Genomic DNA, 23,209 nt, shown 5'->3' with positions numbered 1-23,209 from the left:
GGTCATTTTTTCGCAAAATACGGTGGCCCGTCCGATGGGTCCTAGAAGTCAGGGGGAAACGTTTTTTTGCGAAATACGGTGGCCTATACGGTGGGTCCCTGCTGTTAGGTGGAGGAATAATTATTTTCCGCATAATAAGAAGGCACTTCCTTGCGGCTGCCGTGGACCCAGCTGTCAGCCTCTCCACGTATAGTACTCTTCCGATGGAAGTCGGTCGTTGACCAACCATGCTGCACCGAGAGCACCACAGCGGTGGATGATGGCGAGGCCTAGGAAGGGGACGACGTGGAGCCGGGGAAGACGCGGTAGTGGATGCCCACGCGGAGAGGAGTACGAGGGTTCACTGGTTCAGCTGCGGTGTGAGGATGTCATCGCTGCTGAATAACAGGGGGTGTGGGTGAGTGGAGGGATGGCTCGGCTAGCGAAGGCACTAGTATGGGGGCGGTGAGGCCTCCGCGGCAGCACAGCCGGCCACGGGAGGCGGGAGCAGGCGGCACGACCGGTGCTGCTTTGGGCGGCTGGAGCAAGAAGAAGAGAGGTTGAAGAAGCACTACGGCCATTGGATCGACATTGTACGGTCATTGGAGCTAGAATCGTGCATATTGACTAAGTTGACAAAGCCCTCTGTCCCTGTCAACTTAGTAGGCCCACTGTACTGGGTCCCAGCTAGCGTTGGGAGTATTCATTTTTTTTGCGTAATAAGGAGGCACTTCCTTGCGTGCGAATATATAGATGGTGGGTCCGAGCTATCAGCGGCGGTAACATTTTTTTCACGAAATACAAAGGCCCTTTTGGTGGGTCCCAGATGTCAGGTGGAGGAATCATTATCTTGCGCGTAATGTGGAGGCATTTCCTTACGTGCGGCTGTGGACCCAGCTGTCAGCCTCTCCATGTACAGTCCACTTCAGATGCATGTCGGTCGTTGACCACACCGCCGCGAGAGCACTAGGGCGGTGGATGACGGCGATGCCTAGGAAGGGAATGACATGGAGCTAGGGAAGACTCGGCAGTTATTTCCCACACAGAGGGGAGTACGATTGTAGGAGGGTTTACTGGTTCGTTTGCCGTCGCTGGAGAATAACAGCAGGTGTGGGTGAGTAGAGGGATGGCTAGGCGAGCGATGGGAGTATGGTGGGGCGGTGAGGCCTGCGCGGCAGCACAGCCGGCCACGGGAAGGAGGGAGCAGGCAGTCCCGCCGGCGCTTGTTTGAGCGGTTGGAGCAGCAAGAGCAGAGATTGAAGAAGCACGATGACTGTTGGATGGACATCCAACAGTCACTGCTTGTGCGTCAACCTTTTTTTAGGAAAGCCTCAAATCTGTGGAAAACAACATACATGCCATCTGCCATTATTTCCAATAATTTACAACCCATTTGCTAATTCTTACTATTTTTTTGGAGCCCATATTCTTTTTGTTAGCATTACAGCCCATATTGTGGCCATGGTTAAAAAATTATACGAAATTTTGCATATGTCGGTGCGGTCTGAACTGTTTATAATCCCAAAATTTCGACTCACATTCAAACTGATTTTAAAAATAAATGTATATCAATATAAAATCCAATAAATTATCCATGCATAAAAATCAATGCAATTTAAAATCTCGAAATGAAAAAAGAAATTTGAAACTAATTGCCGGTTTGATGTGTTTTAAAAATGTACAACCCATTTCTCATTACAGAGAGACCATTTTCTCGGCCAGCCGAATGAAGCTCTCCCCATCTTGAAAGATTTGCAGCCCAACAGGCCTGACAAAGTGACTTACTTGAAAAATCACAAAAAAACTGGGCGAGCCATTTCAGAAAGAAAAAAAACTACTGGGCTGGTATGTGGTAAACATAAAAGAAAAGTTTGTCTAGACAGGCGAGAGTGGCCCGCACAGCCTAGTTGACACCCTGCTTCTGTCTCGAAAACAAATTAGATAAATGCCACTCCAATTATGGCGATTCATAAAAATGCCACTGTAACTTCCAAACTTTGAAAAATGCCACTGCAATTTTTGCAAACTTTGAAAACGGCCACTGCAATTGGCAAACTTTGAAAAATGCCACTCCAGACTTCAAAAAATGCCACTGGAAATGACATGAAATGGCATTTTTCAAAGTTTGAAAATTGTAGTGGCATTTCTCAGAAACACCAGATTTGGAGTGGCATTTATCAAATTAACCCAAAACAAAAATAACTGGGCGAGCTGCTGGGTCCCTGGTGTTAGCCGCTCGTTATGCAATTCTCTCATTTATTGACTACATTGACAATGGCATGGGACCGAGATGTTAGAAATCCATTAGGAGGAGCCATTTTTTTATTGGCTTGAAATAAGGAGGCACTTGCTTGCGTACTGCCATGACCTTGGTGGGTCCCTGCTATCATCCTCTCCACGTACAATCATCTCCTGATTGTGTACGCGTCAACTTGGTAGGCCCACAAGTCAGCCTCTAAACTCGTGGAGGACAAATACAACCCATTTAAAAAATAACAGCCCATTCCATACGTTCAAACGGAAAGTTCAACATGCAGAGCAAAGTAACAGGTCTGATCCACATATAGAGTACCAAACTTCCACAATGACAACCATCATAGCCAAGTTAACTATCTACTCCCACTAATACTCTAGTAGCGTACAAGTACTAACTTACTCTTAGCTAACTAGACGATGCCGGCCGCCATCTGCGGTACATGCTAAACGCTGGCACCGGCATCCTCCACCTCGCCTCAGACATGCCAGAGGTGCGATAGGGCGCATTGCTCGTGTGTGTTGTCCCTTTCCATGCCGGCGTGGTCCACCGAAGCTTTGGCTTCTAAGCGGGAAACCCACTTGACGAGCTGGTAGTAAAAATCACATCACGAACGCGTGCGTGCCTGACAGCCTCCAAGGCTATTTGCCGGGAGCCGGCCTCCACGTAGTCGGCCCAGTTGCGGGCGCTCTGCTCGCGACTCAGAGCGTCGGTGCGCTGTAGCTCCATGTCCCGCTGGCGGCATAAATCGGCGATACGCTGCTCCTCCGCCAGGCGGTCGCGCTCCAACAACTCCTACTCCTCCACCAGGCGGTCGCGCTCCAACTAGTCCTCGATCTCCGCATTGCCATCTAAAGACCAATAGAATGCCTCCTCCCTCCGTCTGCCTTCCGGTGAAAAACCGAACACTAGTTCCGGCGGTGACCGCCTCTGGCTTCGCCTATCGTGGACAGGCGGGTGCATGGCGGACGTGGCGAGAGAGAGGATAAGTGGCGAGCGACATTGGGCCGGTGGGGAATTATGAGAATATGGTGAGTTGGGTCACGGTGCCACCGGAAAAGGCCGGGAAACAATACTTATAGGCGGAAGGTAGCGCGACGGTCATCGGAATTCAATGCATAAGCAGGCATGGCTTAGCACACCAGCTTGCCGTGGAAAACTAAAGAAACTAAAATTATGACTGTGTCGTCCCGTCCCATCCGTGCTAGGTTGCACGCCGGCATGATGGTCAAACGAGTGCACTTGAATCATCTCCCTCCTTGTCAATAATGATTCCACGGATTTAAAAGGCCCGCAACATTTAAAACACATCTTTTTCGCATTAGTTAGCTGCCTTAATTACGGCCGGTTGCATCCAGGCACTCAGAATCGCTCGCAGCCAGTACGCGGAGCAGCATGCAATGAGTCGCAACCGAGGGCATGCATGCAGTCACTTAAATCGCTGGAATTAATTAGGCTTAAACTTCAGCATGTAGTAAATTATTGCCATGCCTTGGTCTTAGTGCTTTGCTCACGGGACTAATAAACCCGTACGGAGGGAGTACCTTGGTTGGTGATATTTTTGAATTAAGCCCTACCAACCGGAAAGGAGGTACTAGTACGTGCGTGATCCGCTACTCATTCGTGTAGGATCGAGTAGGTGGTTTCTTGAATTAAGCCCTGCAAACCGGAAAGGAGGTAGTACGTGCGTGATCCGCTATTTATCTGTGTAGGATCGAGTAGGTCGGATAATGTACGTGTAGGATAGAGTAGATCGGATGGTGTACGTGTATGATCGCATTAGTTGATGAATGTTAGCTGGGAGATAAGGCATTTGCGAATGATTTTGCTGGAAGTTTCTTCAAATTCGCATGGCATTTTCTTCAGAGCAGCTTGTCAGTTTCTTCAGAGGTAGGCATTTTTATTCAAAAAACTTCCACTTCGGATCTTGTGTCGCAACTAAAACTGCCAGGAGCGCATTAGTAGGCTAGCTAGTGATCGATCAGTAACTTGTAAACAATGAGCAAACAGAAATAAGGAACTATTAATGCATCTCAATGATTCACAAATCATATAGAAATATGTAGCTCCAAAAGCAAAGATCAACCACTTTGGATCTTGCGTCGCAACTAAAACCAACTAGTACGATTCCCATACATAAGATCAACATGTTAATGCATCTCAATGATTCACAGGTCATATAAAAATATGTAGCTCTAAAAGCAAAGATCTAGAAAAAACATATGTTCTTCCTACTAACATGGATGCTTCGCTTGGCGAACATTCAATACAGACTGAAAAAAAATTGTTTGTGAAGTCTACAATTCCTCTTGCAAATGTAAGTGGTTTCGCCAATAGCTGGAACCATGAGAATGAACCACACATGATGGAGGAACATCCACACATGATGGATGGAGGAACATCCACACAATGAAGCACCTAGTTTGGCCAATAAATAGTACAGTACTACTTTTCTGCAGTCCATGAAGTGACTATCCAATCTTTCCGTGTCTATTTTCAAATGGCACTACATGCAATGACTATACTATTCTCTTGTGCAGTTCAACCAAAATTGCGGTCACTTTGTTTGTTTGCCAAATAGCAATGGGCAGACATCTCTGTCTGCACAAATATCAAGCAGCTATTCAACATATACCCCACCTTGTATTTTCGGTTCAAACATGTCTCTTCCGCTTAGCATCTGTCATGTTTTGCACTGGACAATTTGATACAGTCATGTTTTTCCCTCGACAATTTCATACTGAATTGATTTGCTGGTTCAGAGCAGAAATATAGCACCTATTCTTCATTAGACCAAGGATATCCATGTTCGCAGTGATGGAAGAGGTGAAATCGATACAACCGAAATTGAGCATACAATCATTGAATCATGTCCTACACCTCCAATGTAATTCCACCCTGCCAATAAATTCACATGCAAACCACTAGTTTTACTATCTAATGACAGTACAAAAAGAGTAGCAAGATAGTAGCAAACCATGTACCTTCGTAATGAACAGCTCATAGTGCCAGCAATTGGATATAAAGGTTTGGAAGAAAACATGCTCCTAATGTTGAACCTGTTTGACTTTTTGTGCAGTTCCACTAAAATTAAGCATCCCTGTTTGCATAGATATTGAAAGTGTGATTACTGTAAAAATGACACTAGTTGAAGCATCGACTCACAAATATAAGCATTCCAATTTCTTAATGGGAAAAGGTAGCAAGACTGTTTCTAACCACCTGTTTGAAGGAATAAATAAGGCAACATCGGCTGATGTCAGAAAGGCATATATAGTTCTTTCTAAAAGAATGATCGACTCCTGACCTTTCCTCTTCTTTTAAGCATATTTTGTGCAGTTCAACTAAAATAAAATGCCATCACCGCCTTGACAATTCAGTGACACTATACAGAAGGAATTGACTTAACATTACATCATGATGTCAGGTATGTAGTCGACAGGCATTAGAGACAAACATACAAACCTCTGATAACATAATGAACATTAATTTTGACAAAGGTGTGACTAGATTTACCGGGATAATTTGAGTGAACTCTACACCCTCTGTTCCTTAATATAAGACATTTTCGCGGTTCAATTTAAAGAACCCAAACGTCTAGTATTTAGAAAAACAGGTAGTAGTTTTCTTGAGCACATATCTGGGAAAGCTTGCCACACATTATTTATGTCCATATGCTAATGCAACACCATTCCAATACTACAAATATACACTAATCCAGTGGCTAGTGCAACAGTAGAGTAGTTATTTTATTACAGGGTACAGTACAATGGTTTTACTGAACAGATTTCAATAAACTCTAGCACTGGAAGATTTCCATAAGAATTAACAATACATAATGTAAAGGTAACAAGTTTCAGGATTGTTATACTAGCTGTGCATGAGCAGTAAACCAAATACAAAAGTCTGAAGGTAACTAGCATTATTAACTAATGACAGTATGAAAAAATTGCAAACCATGTACCTCCAAGGTAAATATCATTTCATACTCGTGGGGACCTTAAAAATTGCTATCCTAATCTTCATAATTGATCAAACATAAAAACTTGATCGAACGGATCAAGAGAACAGCCATAGGATGAGGTGCCCACTCTTGACCTTTCCTCTTGTATTCATAATTTTTTGTGCAGTTTAACCAAAATTGTCATGGAATTAACATGTCAGATGTCCTAGTGAGAGGACTTAGCCGTGGAGCCATCGCAATGAGATTAGCTTAAAGGGGTTAAACCGAACAAATGATACGGGGAGTTTATACTGGTTCAGCCCCTTACGATGAAGGTAAAAGCCTACGATCCAGTTGTGGTGGAATTGATGGGGTCTCGATGATCAGGGAGCAAATACGCTTTACCTGGCTCTCGAGTTGTTGTTTCTTGTCCCTGAACCGCCGCCGGGTCATCCCTTTATATACACAGGTTGACGCCTGGCGGTTTACAGAATCCCAAGGCCGGCTCATCCATGTGTCCGGCTCGGTTTCTACCTTTTCCTATCTTACAATACAAGTTACATATCTCATGGCGGTTTACGTCTATGGGCCCTAATCCGCCCTTGGGCCTTGGGCCTTTAAGTCTCTTCAGTAAAGCGCCACAATCCTTGTCTTCATGGGCTTCAATATGAATGAATGGTTACGAGTATAACCCGGCCCCTCCTGGGCGGTTTATACTCAGTAGTTCTATCCCCAACATTAGGCCCCAGATTGATTTGAACCCGTTCATGTCAAGCTTCAAAACTTAAGAAAATTTTCTTCTTGAACATCTTCGTGTCAACCTTGTAAACTGCCATGACAGCATCTTCATGTGAACTTTTTAAACCACCATGACGTCATCTTCCGAGATCGTAAGAAACCGCCATGACGTCACCTGCTTTTTTTAAAAACTTGTAAATACTTCCCTTTATTTAGTGAACCTCCAAAGACCGAGGCGACAGTTGTGTCACATATCCATTTTTTGGGTTCCTCGATTCCCATGCCCGTAACTTACCCCTTCGCCTTATAAATAGGATCAGGGGTCATTTTTTCCTTTTTACCTTTCGTGCCTCTTCTCTTCATTGTCTTCCTCGCGTCGCCTCAGTCCTCGAGAGAAACACGGCGCCTCACCGCTACACCTTCAACCTCTATAAGTTTTCTTTCCCTCTTCCCGATATCTACTTCTAGGGCTTCAGTGTTCTTTGGTGTTAGTCGGTGTTCATCAATGTTCTTCACTTCTACCTTGCTGCCATATTAAAACTTGATAAAACTTGGTATTCTCCCTGTGTGGCCATAGCTATAGCCCATTTTTCCTCATCATAGCATCCCTTCTTCAGTAAACAGATCCCATCTGGTTTTTAGCCGTTCCGCTATCACCTTTTAGGGCTTTGGAATTTTCTCCTTTTTAGAAATGTGGTAGATCCAAAATCATAATACCAACCTGTGAAACCTGTTTATGCAATACTTAGGAATTTTTTCAGATCTGTAACTTCCACACCATTGTAGGGGGTTTAACCTTTAGAAAATGATAATCCGCCAGGTACCATTAGCCCTCTCTTAAACCGCCAACTCGACCTTAACGTCAGAATCTGGTTTATCATGTACATATGCTTCGATATCTCCTTCCCCCGGCCTGATGCCGGTTTATGCATATCAGTCATAAATCGTAAACCGGGTTTGATCCTCTTTTCCAGCTTGTCATCAAAATGGCCAAACATTTTTATGCTTGCAATTGGGTCCCTTCCCGGGTTAATGAAGAGCAACTGACTGGGTACATTTTGACTGGCGCTTTAGCGATCCAAGAAACCATCCATTGGAGGGTCCCCAGTCCATAAAATCCTCCTAAACCCCAGAATGGAGAAGTGATTGTGTTTACTGATCATCTAAATCGAGGGTTTAGTCCTCCCGGATCAAAATTCTTCCGTGATGTGCAGGCTAGCTTCCAGATCCGCCCTCAAGATATTGGACCAAACTCCGTGTCCAATATTTGCAATTTTCAAGTATTTTGCGAAGTCTATCTGCAAGAGGAACCCACTATGGAGCTATTCTGGGACTTATTTTACTTAAACCGCTGTACTGAATTTACGGACGGGCCCAACACTGAACTTGGTGGCGTTTCAATTCAGAAGAGAAAGGATGTCGACTTCCCTCACGCCAAACATCATAGCCACCCCAAGGACTGGAACCAGACTTGGTTTTACTGCCGCAATACAGCTCTGGATGATGAAAATCCTTTGCCGAGTTATCGTGCGCACCGGCTTACCAAAACTCACCCGGTTCCTCAATGACTAACTGCTAAGGAACGATCAAAATATGCCCCTCAGCTATCAAACCTCAGAGCTTTTGTTGCAAACGGTCTGACAGGCATTGATTTCATTCGATGCTGGGTTTCTTGGAGCATTTTGCCTTTAAGCCAGCGCCCGGTTTAATGTGTGAATACACAGGGGATCTGAAAGACCCTCAACGTCATATTGACATCCAGCTCACTGATGATGAAGTCACCAAAGGTGTCAAGAAGATGCTTGATGAACCAGTGGCCGCATGTAGCAGAGTAGGGCTTAGTCCCTTCTGTGCGTCCAACAAACCGCCAGCTGTAAGAATTGCCTCATTCTTTTCTTAATCCATCCCCTCTTAAAAACTCCTTTACAATTTGTTCTCCATCTGTGCAGGGTGACGATCCGTTCTGGAAGAGGAAATCACAAGATAAACCGGCGAGAGCGCCTCGCGTCAAGACCAGGGTTACAAAGAGGCCAGCGAAGAAGAAAACCACCGAGGCCTCTGACCTTCCCAATGATGAAGAGCTTGATGACCCGGAGTCGGAGGTAGAACTTGACTCTCTTGGTTATTTTTTCATACATCTCATTGACAATGATTATTATCAGGATGATGCGGAAGCTAGCCGCCCTGGTGATGCAGAGGTAATTGTTCTAGCTTCCGACTCAAATCATGTGCCAGTACAAAAACTCCGTCGAGCAGTCCGGAAAGTAAAATATTCACACCCTCTTGCTTATTCGGATCCGCACTTTTATTTGAAGACACAACAGCATGAAGCTCGCTGCACCACTTGGCATAGTGGCCAACAAGTTACCTCCTCCGGTTTACCGAACTCTCCGTTTCGCAAACATCGTCAAGAGGTCTCTTGTACTTCTAATAAACTTTATCCCAAGGTGGGTTACTTCCGATATCCTCTTAATCCATCTGATTCAAATTATCAGGGAACCTCCCATTCATCCTCTGGCCAGTCATCAGCCACACAAATGCCTCCCCTCAAGATTGTTCCTAGGTAAGCATATTATATTTAACCCTTTATGCCTTTGTACTGGTTTATTGTACTAACCTTTGTGTCTGATCTCTTCAGTGCCAAAGCCAGACTTAGCAAGAAAGCTTAGCTGATTACACCAACTGATGATAATCCGGCTACTGAACCGGAAAAGACCTCAGAGGCTCCTGATCAGAATGCTGATATTATCCTGGATGATCCAGTACCTCAGGCTCAGGACACTTTTGTTGAACCGGCAGAGATAAATCCGACAAGCCAGCCTGCTGATCCACCAAGCCCCTCTGCCAATCCGCCAAGCGCGGCAAGAACATCTGCTAAACCGCCAAGCCCAACCAAAACTGTTGATGGCACCACAAATGATGTTGTGATTACCGGTTTTGGTCATACTGCTCCTGGCAACCCTGTCGCTTTATCAAAGCATAGTGCCAAGGAAAAATTTTCTGTGGTGGACAAGGGCAAGTGGGAAAGAGATTTATCCAGCTATGCTCACCTCAATGCTCAGGACATCCATTCTGGATATTCAAACCGTCTGTATACAAGCCGCGACTATGAAGACGGTTTAGCAGGTCTGATGAAAGAGCGATATGAGGTAAATATTCATTCCTTTCACACAAATTTTCTTTCCTTTTAACTGGCTTAGAATATCAACTCCAATAGCCCCCAAGGGACGGTTCATAAAATTATTGTGAACTGGGACTTGTAGTAGAATAATATTGAATTTTTGCTGGCGTAGCCCCCAAGGGACGGTTTATACCTTTTGGATGAACTGGTGCTTTTCCTGTCATGAAGGTTTGATTCGCATTAGCCCCCAACTGCCAAGTATAGAACTTGTTCTGTGCTCGGGACTTTAATATGTCAGTTGATAAAAAGCAATCCGCATTAGCCGCCAAGTGTGAAGTGTATAACTTGTTATGTGCTTGGGACTTAAAATGTCAGTTGATAAAAAGCAAACCGCATTAGCCCCCAAGTGCCAAGTGTATAACTTGTTATGTGCTTGGGACTTCAAAGATGCACTACCAACTCATTGGCTGTCTCTTGCAGGCTGATCTGAATAAGAGGGAAACTCAAATGACCGACCTTCAAGAAAATATTATGTCTCAGCAAGCAGAAACCTCCAAGGCGAAGGAAGAGCTGACCGGTGCTTTTTCAGCCATGGAGCAATTGAAGGATGGTTTTAAAAGCGAACGGGCCAAATGGGATGCTGAAAGGACAACTTTGATAAAGCGGGCAGAAGATGCTAAAGCGGCCCTTAAACCGGTGACCGAAGAGCTGACTGGTCTGAAGCGGAAAATCAGTGCTATGACCTCTGCTGTCTTTGATAAATACCCTTTTCATGAGGTGTATTTAAACATCCTTGAAACTACCGGGTTAATAACAATATTTTAATCATTGCAGGTAGCCATGTTACTCATCTTGGCTCGGATATGTGCAAGAAACTGAAGGCTACCTATACTTTGATAGAGCAGTTATATACCGGCGCTCAACGGGTCATCTGCACAGCCTCATACAATAAATCTCTCCAACTTTGATCAAGGAAACATTGGCAAAGTTATCCATGACACCTTCTTAGCTCGAGGAAGTGAAGAGATTAACTGCAAGAGCTAGTGCTCTGTCTGCATTAACTCAGGCCAAACCCTGGATACCCAATCTTCATCCGGAAGACATTGGAAACGGCTATCCCAGCCAAAAAGAAGATGGTTCAGACTTTGATAATGATGCCCTCAAGGCTTTGACGAAGGAAATGCGTCTTCTTGCAAGCAAACTGGCTGAAGAGACTGATTTGTCTTTCCACCGGTCGATTTATGACACAGATAACAAACGGATTGATGCATCTGTTTATGAAATGCAAAATCTTATTCTGTCAATTCGTAAGCATACTTACACCCCTGATGTTGAACCGTCCACCCTTATAAGTGATGACGCTGTCTTCCGAGCCTTAGCTGGGATTGACTGGGCAACTATTGACTTCCAGCCACTTGATGGAGAGGAGGAGGGTGAACCAGCGCAGGACAATCCACAATCTTCAAATCAGCGTGCGGAGGAATCATGATCCGGCGGCCGGTTTATTGTCTGCACATTGTCATCCTTGTGAAAAACAATTATTCTTTTGGGCCATCGAAGCGCCTTGTAATAAGCTAGTTTGAACACTTGGTCTGCTATGCCATCGTGCATAGTCACTTTGCACAACACTGTTAATCCATCATGATTATGCTATGTCTGCTTAAGATCTTTAGCCGCTTTATGCAATCCTATTTCTGCATAGAATAGACTGAAAATTGTCCTGGCGGTTTATCGCCGGACGGGTCATAACACCCAATATTATGCCAGGGTTTATAACCAAGGCTATAGTGCCAATAACTTGTAAATATGAAATACATTATACCTATGATATTGAATCACATTGTTGATTTATCAACTTCATTGTTGTAAGGGTGATGACCCATATCTTGAGTGCTGATAACTCCCGACATGTTGTGCTGGTTTATAAGAAGCTATGCCGGGTTATGATGAACAGCGGATGATCATCCTGGTGACTTATAGTCAAAGCTAGGCCGGGTTAATAAACACCGGTCTATAATTGGTTGTGTACTAACAACTTATAGTTGAAAGCCATGCCGGGTTAACAAACACGGGGTTATATTGACGACTTATAGTCAAGCTGGGTCAATAGACGTCGGTTTACCACAAAACCTTATCAAAGACTTTGACAAATAAAAACAAATGAAAACTTGTAGTCGAGGCTTTTCAAGGGCTGCCAGGCCCAAATTCGAGGCTTTTCATGGGCTGCCAGGCCATTGAGTTAAACCATTTTACAAACCCTTTTAAGATGGACCTCACATTAACTAATCGTCATTTTAACTTTGACAAGTTCAGGGTCTGTATAAGATTGACTTGTCAAATGTTCGGCGGGTCATACCAGGATTACCTAGGCGGAGTGACTTACTTCATGAAGGCAGGTTAACCCGGGGTTTTAGGTGAATACACCTGGCTTCCAAGCCTGGCTTGATAGCCTATTACAAGGTTTAAGACGCTTTGTTTCTTGGCAAGCAAAGAGCCCCCAGGTAACATTTTGAGTTGTGCTCAGTGGGCGCCTATGTTTGAGCTGTGATTTGCAACAAACTCTCTTTGGCTCTGAGGGAGTCCTGGATTAGGGGGTCCTCGGACAGCCGGACTATATACATTGGCTGGACTATTGGACTATGAAGATACAAGATTGAAGACTTCGTCCCGTGTCCGGGTGGGACTCTCCCTTGCGTGGAAGGCAAGCTTGGCAATCCGTATATGTAGATCTCCTTCTCTGTAACCGACTCTGTGTAACCATAGCCCCCTTCGGTGTTTATATAAACCGGAGGGTTTAGTCCATAGGAGAAGAACAACAATCATACCATAGGCTAGCTTCTAGGGTTTAGCCTCTACGATCTTGTGGTAGATCAACTCTTGTAATACTCATATCATCAAGATCAATCAAGCAGGAAGTAGGGTATTACCTCCATCGAGAGGGCCCGAACCTAGGTAAACTTGTGTCCCCCGCCTTTTGTTACCATTAGCCTTAGATGCACAGTTCGGGACCCCCTACCCGAGATCCGCCGGTTTTGACACCGACATTGGTGCTTTCATTGAGAGTTCCATTGTGTCATCACAATAAGGCTTGATGGCTCCTTCAATCAGCTACAACGACGTGCTCCAGGGTGAGATTTTCCTCCCCGGACAGATTTTCGTATTCAGGGCTTCGTACTGTGGGCCAACTCGCTTAGCCACCTGGAGCAGATCGATAGGTACGCCCCTGGCCGTCAGGTCAGGTTTGGAAGCTTTAACTACACCATCGACATCCGTGAAGACTTGATCTTTGACGGATACGAGCCCATGTCACGTGCGCCGAACAGTCACGACGAGCATGACTTAGATCTGCCATCGGCCGATGTTTGGGAGATAACACCTGCGGCTACCCCGGCCGTTAATCCGGAGCAGATCATGCCATCCGAGGATGGGTGGATGGACCCCGCCATGGAGGTCGCACACTCAGCGGCGTTAGAGCCGAACACAGATTTCGCCTCCAATGAGATTTGTGTTATCGGACCCTCGGACTCATCTCCGGCCATAGGCTCCGAACCACGTGCATCCGCGCCTATCGAATCGGATTGGGCACCGATCATAGAGTTTACCTTCGCGGATATGTTTCAGCACTCACCCTTGGGCGACGTGCTAAATTCATAAAAGACTCTCTCTCTCTCTCTGTCAGGAGACTCCTGGCCAAAGTATGTCCGGCTAGAGTGGGAAGCGGATGATGAAGAAATTCGTTCCCCACCCACCACCCACTTAATAGCCACTGTTGATGACTTAACCGACATGCTTGACTTTGACTCCAAAGACATCGACGGTATGGAAAATGATGTAGGAGAAGAAAAGGAACCACCACCCACAGGGCGCTAGACAGCCACCTCATCATATGATATATACATGGTGGACACTCCCAAAGAAAGTGATGGCGATGAGGCAATGGAGGATAACCCCCTTGAGAAGCAATCTAAGCACCGGCTTCATCGGCGCCGCTCTAAGCCCCGCCATAGCAAAAATAGTGATACTGGCACAAGAGAGAATAGCACTCCAGATGATGCCTAAGAAACAATCCCATCCAGCCAGACTTCGAGCAGGCCTAATGGGAGGATGGGAAAGTTAGCCCTCGTGAATAGGCAATGGATGGAGACTTGGAGGATGATAATTACATGCCCCTCTTCGAAGACGAGGTGAGCCTCGGCGACGAAGAATTCATCATGCATGAGGATCCCGTAGAGCAGGAGCGCTTCAAGCGCCGGCTTATAACCACTGCAAAAATCCTGAAGAAAAAGCAGCAGCAGCTTCAAGCTGATCAAGATTTGTTAACTGATAGATGGACTAAGGTCCTGGAAGCCGAGGAATACGGACTCGAGCACCCAAACAAAAGTTACCCAAAGCGCAGGTTGCTAGCTCAACTCGAGGAGGAGGCATTAAAGCCTACACTACCAGCACAGGATAAGGCTGACCGGCCACCTCGTGGCCAAGACAAAGCGGCATATCAGCCCGAATACCAGCCCGTACCCGGTCGCCAATCAAACAAAAACACCAAGGCCCGAGGCTACATGCAGGACCTGTAAGACATATTGGAAAACAAAGCAGGACAGTCAAGATCGATCTATGGATCACGATGGCGCGCCCCAACGCGAGATGACGACCGTCACGCCGGATATACTAAAAACAAATCCGGTGGGGCCGAATACAACAAATCAGACCCATTTGAACTATGTCGTGATGTAGCCCGACACAGAGGCGCGGCACACCCCCTATGCTTCACTGACGAATTAATGAATCATGAATTCTCAGAAGGGTTTAAACCCGTAAATATTGAATCATACGATGGTAAAACAGACCTCGCAGTATGGATTGAAGATTTCCTTCTCCACATTCACATGGCCTGCGGTGATGATCTACACGCCATCAAGTACCTCCCACTAAAACTCAAGGGACTGGCTCGGCGTTGGCTGAATAGCCTGCCGGCAAACTCCATTGGCAGTTAGGAGAACCTAGAAGACGCATTCCTTGACAACTTCCAGGGCACTTAAGTGTGACCGCCAGATGCTGATGACTTAAGTCACACAACCCAACAGCCCGGAGAGTCAGCAAGGAAATTCTGGACTTTGTTCCTAACTAAAAAGAACCAAATTGTCGACTGTCCGGACACAGAAGCCCTGGCGGCCTTTAAGCATAACATCCGCGATGAGTGGCTCGCCCGACACCTCGGGCAAGAGAAGCCGAAGTCCATGGCAGCCCTCACGACACTCATGACCTACTTTTGTGCAGGCAAGGACAGCTAGCTGGCTCGCAGCAACAGCACATCAAGAAATCATGGCACTTCAGATACCAGAGAAAACAACAGCAAGCCCCGACGCAACAGACACAAGCATCGCAACAATGGCGACAACACCGAAGACACAACAGTCAATACCGGATTCAGTGGCTCTAAGTGCGGTCAGCGAAAAAAATCATTCAAAACAAACAATCTGAGCCCGTCCAGTCTAGACCAGATACTCGATCGCTCGTGTCAAATTCACGGCACCCCCGATAAACCAGCCAACCACACCAACAGAGAATGCTGGGTGTTCAAACAGGCCGGCAAGTTGAATGCCGAGAACAAGAAAAAGGGGTTGCATAGCGGACGACGACGGAGAGCCTCGACCTTCGAACACAGGAGGACAGAAGAAATTCCCTCCTCAAGTGAAAACGATAAACATGATATACGCCACCCATATTCCCAAGCGGGAGCGGCGACACGCACTAAGGGACGTCTATGCGATGGAGCCAGTCACCCCAAAGTTCAATCCATGGTCTTCTTCTCCGATAACTTTTGATCACAGGGACCATCCTACCAGTTTCCGTCATGGCGGTTCGGCCGCATTGGTCCTTGACCCCATCATTGACGGATTCCACCTGACACGAGTCCTTATGGACGGTGGCAACAGCCTGAACCTGCTCTATCAGGATACAGTGCGCAAAATGGGCATCGATCCCTCAAGGATTAAACTCACCAAAACCACCTTTAAGGGTGTCATACCAGGTGTAGAGGCCTGTTGCACGGGCTCAATCACACTGGAAGTAGTCTTCGGATCTCCGGACAACTTCCGAAGCGAGGAGTTGATCTTCGATATCGTCCCCTTCCGTAGTGGCTATCATGCACTGCTCGGACGAACCACATTTGCTAGATTCAATGCGGTACCGCATTATGCCTACCTCAAGCTCAAGATGCCAGGACCTCGCGGGGTTATAACAGTCAATGGAAACATAGAGCGCTCCCTCCGTACAGAGGAGCACACTGCAGCCCTTGCAGCAGAAGTACAGAGCAGCCTTCTTAGGCAGACCTCAAATTCGGCAATAAAGCCACCGGACACCGCTAAACGAGTCCGGAGTACTCTGCAACAGGATCGGCCGGCACGTCCTGAGCTCCCCTAGCAATTTGGCCTCCGTCCTAGTCCCAGTCAAGCGTTGATATTCGTGCCATGCGTACATAATTACACACTAAAAATACCATGGGCATAGGCGGAGGCACAACTACAATATGGCCCACAACGCGGCTCAACCGCCCCAGGACCCGTATACCTTCACACTTTCCTTTCTTTCAGGTCCCTATTTTCCAGAGGATCTTCTGATAGTCCAATTACCGGACCCAGCACGGGACGAAGACACCAAGAAGGCAAGGAGCTTTGTCGTACAAGGGAATCCCCAGGTGGTCTCTAATAACGATCGCTATACCTGTTTTACATACCCATACACAGCTCACTCTTGGTTAGGACATGTCAAAGAGTCCTATTTTGATTATCACACTACCTGTATACATACGCCTTGACGTATCATTCAAATAACAATGGAAAATAATGTACAATGTCAGCTTATTACTACAATTCTTTCTCCTTTTTACTTAAATATTTATTTATTACAAATCGAATCCGTACATTTTGGTACGTTCAGTTTGCCAGCGGCTTTAGTGTACCCCATAACACGATAAGAAAAAGTCCGAACACTTTCGATAGTGCGGCACCCCGTACTTATAGCACTATATGCATCGGCTCCGAATCATGTCTTGGGTCAATAGTTGGGTTTGCCCGACTCCCATGTTTTTGTACCTTACGTTCCGCTATATCGGCTAAGGTAGCATAGGGAGAACTACTGTGATTGTGTCCCGGTTCTTCCGGACGAGCACTTCAGTAGAGAAAGCCAAAAAATGACTGTCATGATGCGACAAGAGTTGGTCGCTGTTCAAGAGGTCCCAAATCCTTAAAGATTTTTTCCGATTCGGGCGATGAATCGGCCTAGTCCGATTTAGGCATTTATAGCGCCCCAAGTTCGGCTTTCCGAATACCAGGGGCTATGCCAAAATTTAAAATTATAGACTTCTATGGCTAAGTGAGAGTGATAAAGCTGTATAGTCTGATTGCCTTGTTCGCTGCGCTAAACACGTCCTTCAAGGACCAATAATTTGGATAAAGAGTGTTTAGATTTATCCCAAACACCCTAGTACTAGTTACATGGGGGCAGAATCCAACGACTGGCCAACTCTCAGATTTTATGAATGGCCACATAGAAGGTAATATTTTAAATCAACAAGCGTTATATAGCGCACATGAACTCGTTTTCATATTACAGGATCAAATGAGTACATTCATTCAAATATTACATCCTTCGCACATTCCTCCGCCACAAGGTGGGCGCCCTTCATGACATCGTCATAATACTTCTCGGGGTGGAGATGCTCCTTGCCCTTCGGCGGCCCCTCCGTCACCAGCTTCTCAGCGTCCATCTTCGCCCAGTGCACTTTCGCATGGGCGAAGGCCCGGCGCGCACCTTCAATATAGACTGACCGCTTTATGGCTTCAAGCCCCGGACAGGCATTCACAAGCTGCTTCACCAGGCCAAAGTAGCTGCTAGGCAGGGGCTCGGCAGGCCACATCCAGACTATGAGGTCCTTCATGGCCAGTTCGACCGCCTTGTGATGTTCGACCAGTTGCTTCAGTTGGTCACTCAAGGGCATCGGCTGCTTGGCCCCAATATACTGGGACCAGAACAACTTCTCCATCGAGCTCCCTTCCTCATCCTGGTAGAACTCTGCCGCATGAGATATGTTGCGCGACAGATCTGCGAATGCTCCTGGAGAACTCCAAATCCTGGTAAGTAAAAGGAAAGCCTCCTTCACATGCTTTCTTTGCATATTGAAAGCCTTACCTGCTGCAATCTTCTTGGCCGCCTGAACCTCCTGGAGGGCCTTTTGGGCTTTGTCCTTGGCATCTTGTGCACTCTGGAGGGCCTTCACAAGCTCGGACTCTTGCGTCTTAGAGTCACGCTCCAGGGACTCATATTTCTTGACGAAATCCCGGAGCTCTTGCTGGACCTCGTCGAGTTGGGCCTATTGCTTCTCGCGCTCGGTGCGCTCCTTGGTCGCTTTGTCTTCGGCCTCAGTCAGCGCCTTCTTAAGGGCCGCCACTTCGGTCGTGGCCCCTATTAAAGTACATTACGTTTTCATGAGCTCAAACCATTTTTTTCTTTATCAGTATACAGACGGGGTACTATGTACCTTAGTTCTCCTCGAGCTGCCTCTTCACGAGGCTGAGCTCTCCTTTGGTCTGCTTCAGGTCCTGCTTTAGTCCGGAGACCTCCGCAGTATGAGCGGCAGTGGCCAGCAGTAATGCCTGCTTATTTACATGTACATTTTCTGTTAGACTCCTGCAAATGTTATTTGATCCTGTGTTCGGCCTTTCTTTCCGAATGCCAAACAGAGCATCAGGGGATACTGTCGATACTGCGATATTTTATAATTTTTTTACTTACCTCAAAGCCTGTTAGGAGGCCGGCGTAGGCTTCGGTCAATCCACTTTTGGCGGACCGAACCTTCACAATCACCGCACTCATAATGGTGCGGTGCTCTTCGTCAATGGAGGCGTCGCGAAGCGCTTCCAGCAAGTTGGCCGATGCCTTTGGTTGGACATAGGTCATCAGCACGGGTGGCTCACCCCCCTTAGAGAGAGGCTGCCTGCTTGAATCTGGAACCACTGCGGGTTCTGGCGTACTATCCGGCTGGGGGGGGAGCAGACTTGTTGCGGCCCCCGTTCTCAACATGGGGGGTCTTCCCTCCCATATGCTCTGCGTCTGGGATTTCGCCTTGGGGCGTCTCCAGAACTATCTCCCCGTGGCCTGGTATCCTCTAAGGCAACACCTCGGTGTCGTCTGCGGGCCGGGGTAGGTGGCCGTCGGGATTGAATCGTTGTTGATCGCCGACTGGCCCAAAGACCCATCCGAGGAGGATACGTCGATGTGGGCCTTGGCCGAACTGCACGAGCATGATTGGCACGATAAGAAGCAAGAAATCAAAACATACCGGAAGTATTATAGTGTCTGGATACTTACGACTTCACCAGGGGCTTGTCCCTGGGAAACCACTCCTCCTCGTTGTAGGTGGCTGTGGTGGAGTGGTCCGGAGGGAGGGTCTTTCCCTTCTTAGACCTTTCGGCCTCCCCAGATGGGGCGGCCTTCCTTTTCTTCTACCCCCTGGTTGGGAGAGGGATTTCCTCTTCCTCCTGCTCATCTTCGTTGGAGGAGCGCGCCTCGGTGTCTTCGGACGATGAGTCCGATACAACCTTGCGCAGGAGACCTTTCTCCGTCCCCATGGCCTTCTTCTTGGCCTTCTTCTCTGACACCTTATAGGGCGCCGGGAACAACATCTCAGTTAAGAGAGGCGATGCTTGATATTCGGGTAGTGGAGCTGGACAGTCAATCCGCTCCGCTATCGCTACCCAGTCCTATTCAGTTGGCATGGAGGCTTAGATTCCTCCCGCGAATGTACTGGAAGAAAGCACATCTTGCAAAATATAAAAACTTACCGGATTGGTGGAGCACATTGCGCAGAGTCTACGATCTTTGGCTATGGGCGGTGGAACCTCGGTGGCCTTGAACAACACCTTCCAGACGTCTTCGTGCGTCGTGTCGAAGAGCTCTCGCAGCATCTGGTGTTCGGCCGGGTTGAACTCCCACATATTGTAAGCCCGTCTCTGACACAGAACGACCCGGCGGATGATCATGATGTGGACCATGTTGACAAGCTTGATTTTCTTGCCTATCATATTTTAGATGCAGGTCTGAAGTCCGATCAGCTCCACAGGTGAGCCCCAGGCTAAACCCTTCCTTTTCCAGGAGGTGAGCCGCATGGGGATACTGAATCGAAATTCGGGGGCCGCCGTCTAGTTGGTGTTGCGCGGCTCGGTGATGTGGAACTACCCCGATTGCCACCCCTTCACAGTCTCCACATAGGGGCCTTCGGGCCAAGTTTCATTTGGCATCTTTCCCACCATGGCGCCTCCGCACTCTGCTTGCTGGCCGACCACCACCTTGGCTTCACGTTGAAGGTCTTCAGCCATAGGCCGAAGTGGGGCGTAATGTGGAGGAAGGCCTCGCACACGACGATAAATGTTGAGATGTTGAGGATGAAATTGGGGGCTAAATCATGGAAGTCCAGCCCGTAGTAAAACATGAGCCGGCGGACAAATGTGTGGAAGGGGAATCCCACTCCGCGGATGAAGTGAGCAAGTAATACAACCCTCTCGTGGGGTTCCGTAGTAGGGACGATCTGCCCTGCGTTTGAGAGTCGGTGCACAATGTTTGTGGCTAGGTATCCGGCTTCCCGGAGCTTCGTAATTTCCTCCTCCGTAACAGAGGAGACCATCCACTTGCCTCCCGCTCCGGACATGTTTGGAATGGCTTACGGAGAAGGTGAGAACTTGGGTGCTGGAGCTCAAGCGTGCGAGAATGGATGAGCAGGGGAAGAAGAAGGCATGGGTGAAAAAGAGGAATATTTTTCTCTTTATAAAGGCGGTAGAAACTTTGCGCCTCCCCACTTGCCCGGTAAACTCGCTTATTCCCCAAGCGCCGCATTGATGGCGCGGTTGGGTTACCCACACCCGTATTGATGAGAATCCCATGATAAGGGGACATGATCTCTACTTCGACAAGACGTGCCAATAAAACCGCCTCGCGATATGTGCGATAGCAGGTTGGAAAACTGTTCGAATAATGACCGGGCCGCGACGTGATGCCACGCTACGAAAAGATGTCCGCAGATTAGATTTGTGGAATATTGTTCTCTCTACGGTGGTATGTGGAATTTGTTTTGCAGAGCCGGAGTGATCCTTGTGTTCAAAATCTTCTATGGAGTATTTGAAGAAGGAACCCGCCTTGCAATGCTGAAGAAAATCTGCACGCCGGACTTATCGTAATTGAAGCCTAGTTCAGGGGCTACTGAGGGAGTCCTAGATTAGGGGGTCCTCGGACAGCCGGACTATATACTTTGGCCGAACTATTGGACTATGAAGATACAAGATTTAAGACTTCATCCCGTGTCCGGGTGGGACTCTCCTTTGCATGGAAGGCATGCTTGGCAATCTGGATATATAGATCTCCTTCTCTGTAACCGACTCTATGTAACCCTAGCCCCCTTCGGTGTCTATATAAACCGGAGGGTTTAGTACGTAGGAGAAGAACAACAATCATACCATAGGCTCGCTTCTAGGGTTTAGCCTCTACGATCTCGTGGTAGATCAACTCTTGTAATACTCATATCATCAAGATCAATCAAGCAGGAAGTAGGGTATTACCTCCATCGAGATGGCCCAAACCTAGGTAAACATTGTGTCCCCCGCCTCCTGTTACCATTAGCCTTAGATGCACAGTTCGGGACCACCTACCCGAGATCCGCCGGTTTAGACACCGACAGGCTCCTCATAATTTTGGGTATGAAGCCCCCAAGCTTTTTGCTTTATAAGCCGGATTAATGGACAAACAGAGCTTCGTTTATAAACAAAATCCCTCATGTAACCACTAAATCTTTTGAAGAACGGCAGAGGCCCCGCTTTAGCAAGGATGTCGGTTTATTATATTGATCATAATATATACATTGTTAATAATATGTACATAATCGGAGCCTATGGCTCAGGTGTAGTAAGGCCGAAGATGAGCGATATTCCATGGCCGGCGGGTTTCCTCCTTCGACTTGTGTTAGTCTTTGTGCTCTCGAACATCGATAAGGTAGTATGACCCATTGTTCAGATTCTTGCTGACCACAAAGGGCCCTTCCCAAGGTGGGGATAACTTGTGCATGTCGGTCTGATCTTGGATAAGCCGGAGCACTAAGTCGCCTTCTTGAAAAGCTCTGGTTTTAACTCGGCGGTTGGGATGACGCCGCAGGTCTTGCTGATAAATCACCGAACGAGCTGCCGCTATGTCCCGTTTTTCATCTAATAGGTCCAATGCTTCTTGGCATGCTCTTTCATTGTCCGCTTCAACATAAGCTGCCACTTGGGGCGAATCATGGCAAATATCACTTGTGAGAAGTGCCTCTGCTCCATAAACCATGAAGAAAGGTGTATAACCCGTAGATCTATTGGGGGTGGTATTAATGCTCCATAACACAGAGGGCAACTCTTCCACCCAACAACCCGGCATCCTCTGCAAAGGGACCATAAGCCAGGGCTTGATACCTTTTAGGATTTCCTGATTAGCTCTCTCTGCTTGACAATTGGACTGGGGGTGAGCCACTGATGACACATCAAGCTGGATGTGCTCATGCTGACAAAACTCTTCCATATCACCCTTGGACAGGTTCATGTCATTATCTTTTATAATGCTGTGTGGAAAACCAAAGCGGAAAATCACCTTCTTTATGAATTGAACCGCCGTGGCTGCGTCACACTTGCTGACTGGCTCTGCTTCCACCCACTTGGTGAACTTGTCAACCATCACCAAAAGGTGGGTCTTCTTATCCTTGGACTTCTTAAAGGGCCCAACCATATATAGCCCCCAAGTTGCAATCGGCTAGGTAATTGGAATCATCCTCAATTCCTGGGCCGGAACATGGGCTCGGCGTGAAAATTTCTAACAACCATCAAACCTCATGACCAGATCCTCAGCATCAGCATGAGCTGTTAACTAGTAAAAACCGTGTCGAAAAGCCTTAGCCACGAGATATTTTGAACCGGCATGATGACCACAATCCCCTTCATGGATTTCACGCAAGATCTCACAACCTTTTTCAGAAGAAACGCAGCGCTGAAAAGCCCCCGAGACATTGCAGTGATGTAACTCACCATTAACAATAGTCATGGACTTGGACTGCCAGATTATCTGTCTGGCCAAAACCTAGTCCTCAGGTAACTCGCCCTAGGTC

Source organism: Triticum aestivum, chromosome 3B (assembly GCF_018294505.1).
Source record: "Triticum aestivum cultivar Chinese Spring chromosome 3B, IWGSC CS RefSeq v2.1, whole genome shotgun sequence".
NCBI lineage: Eukaryota > Viridiplantae > Streptophyta > Magnoliopsida > Poales > Poaceae > Triticum > Triticum aestivum.
Note: the sequence above shows the minus strand (reverse complement) of the source record.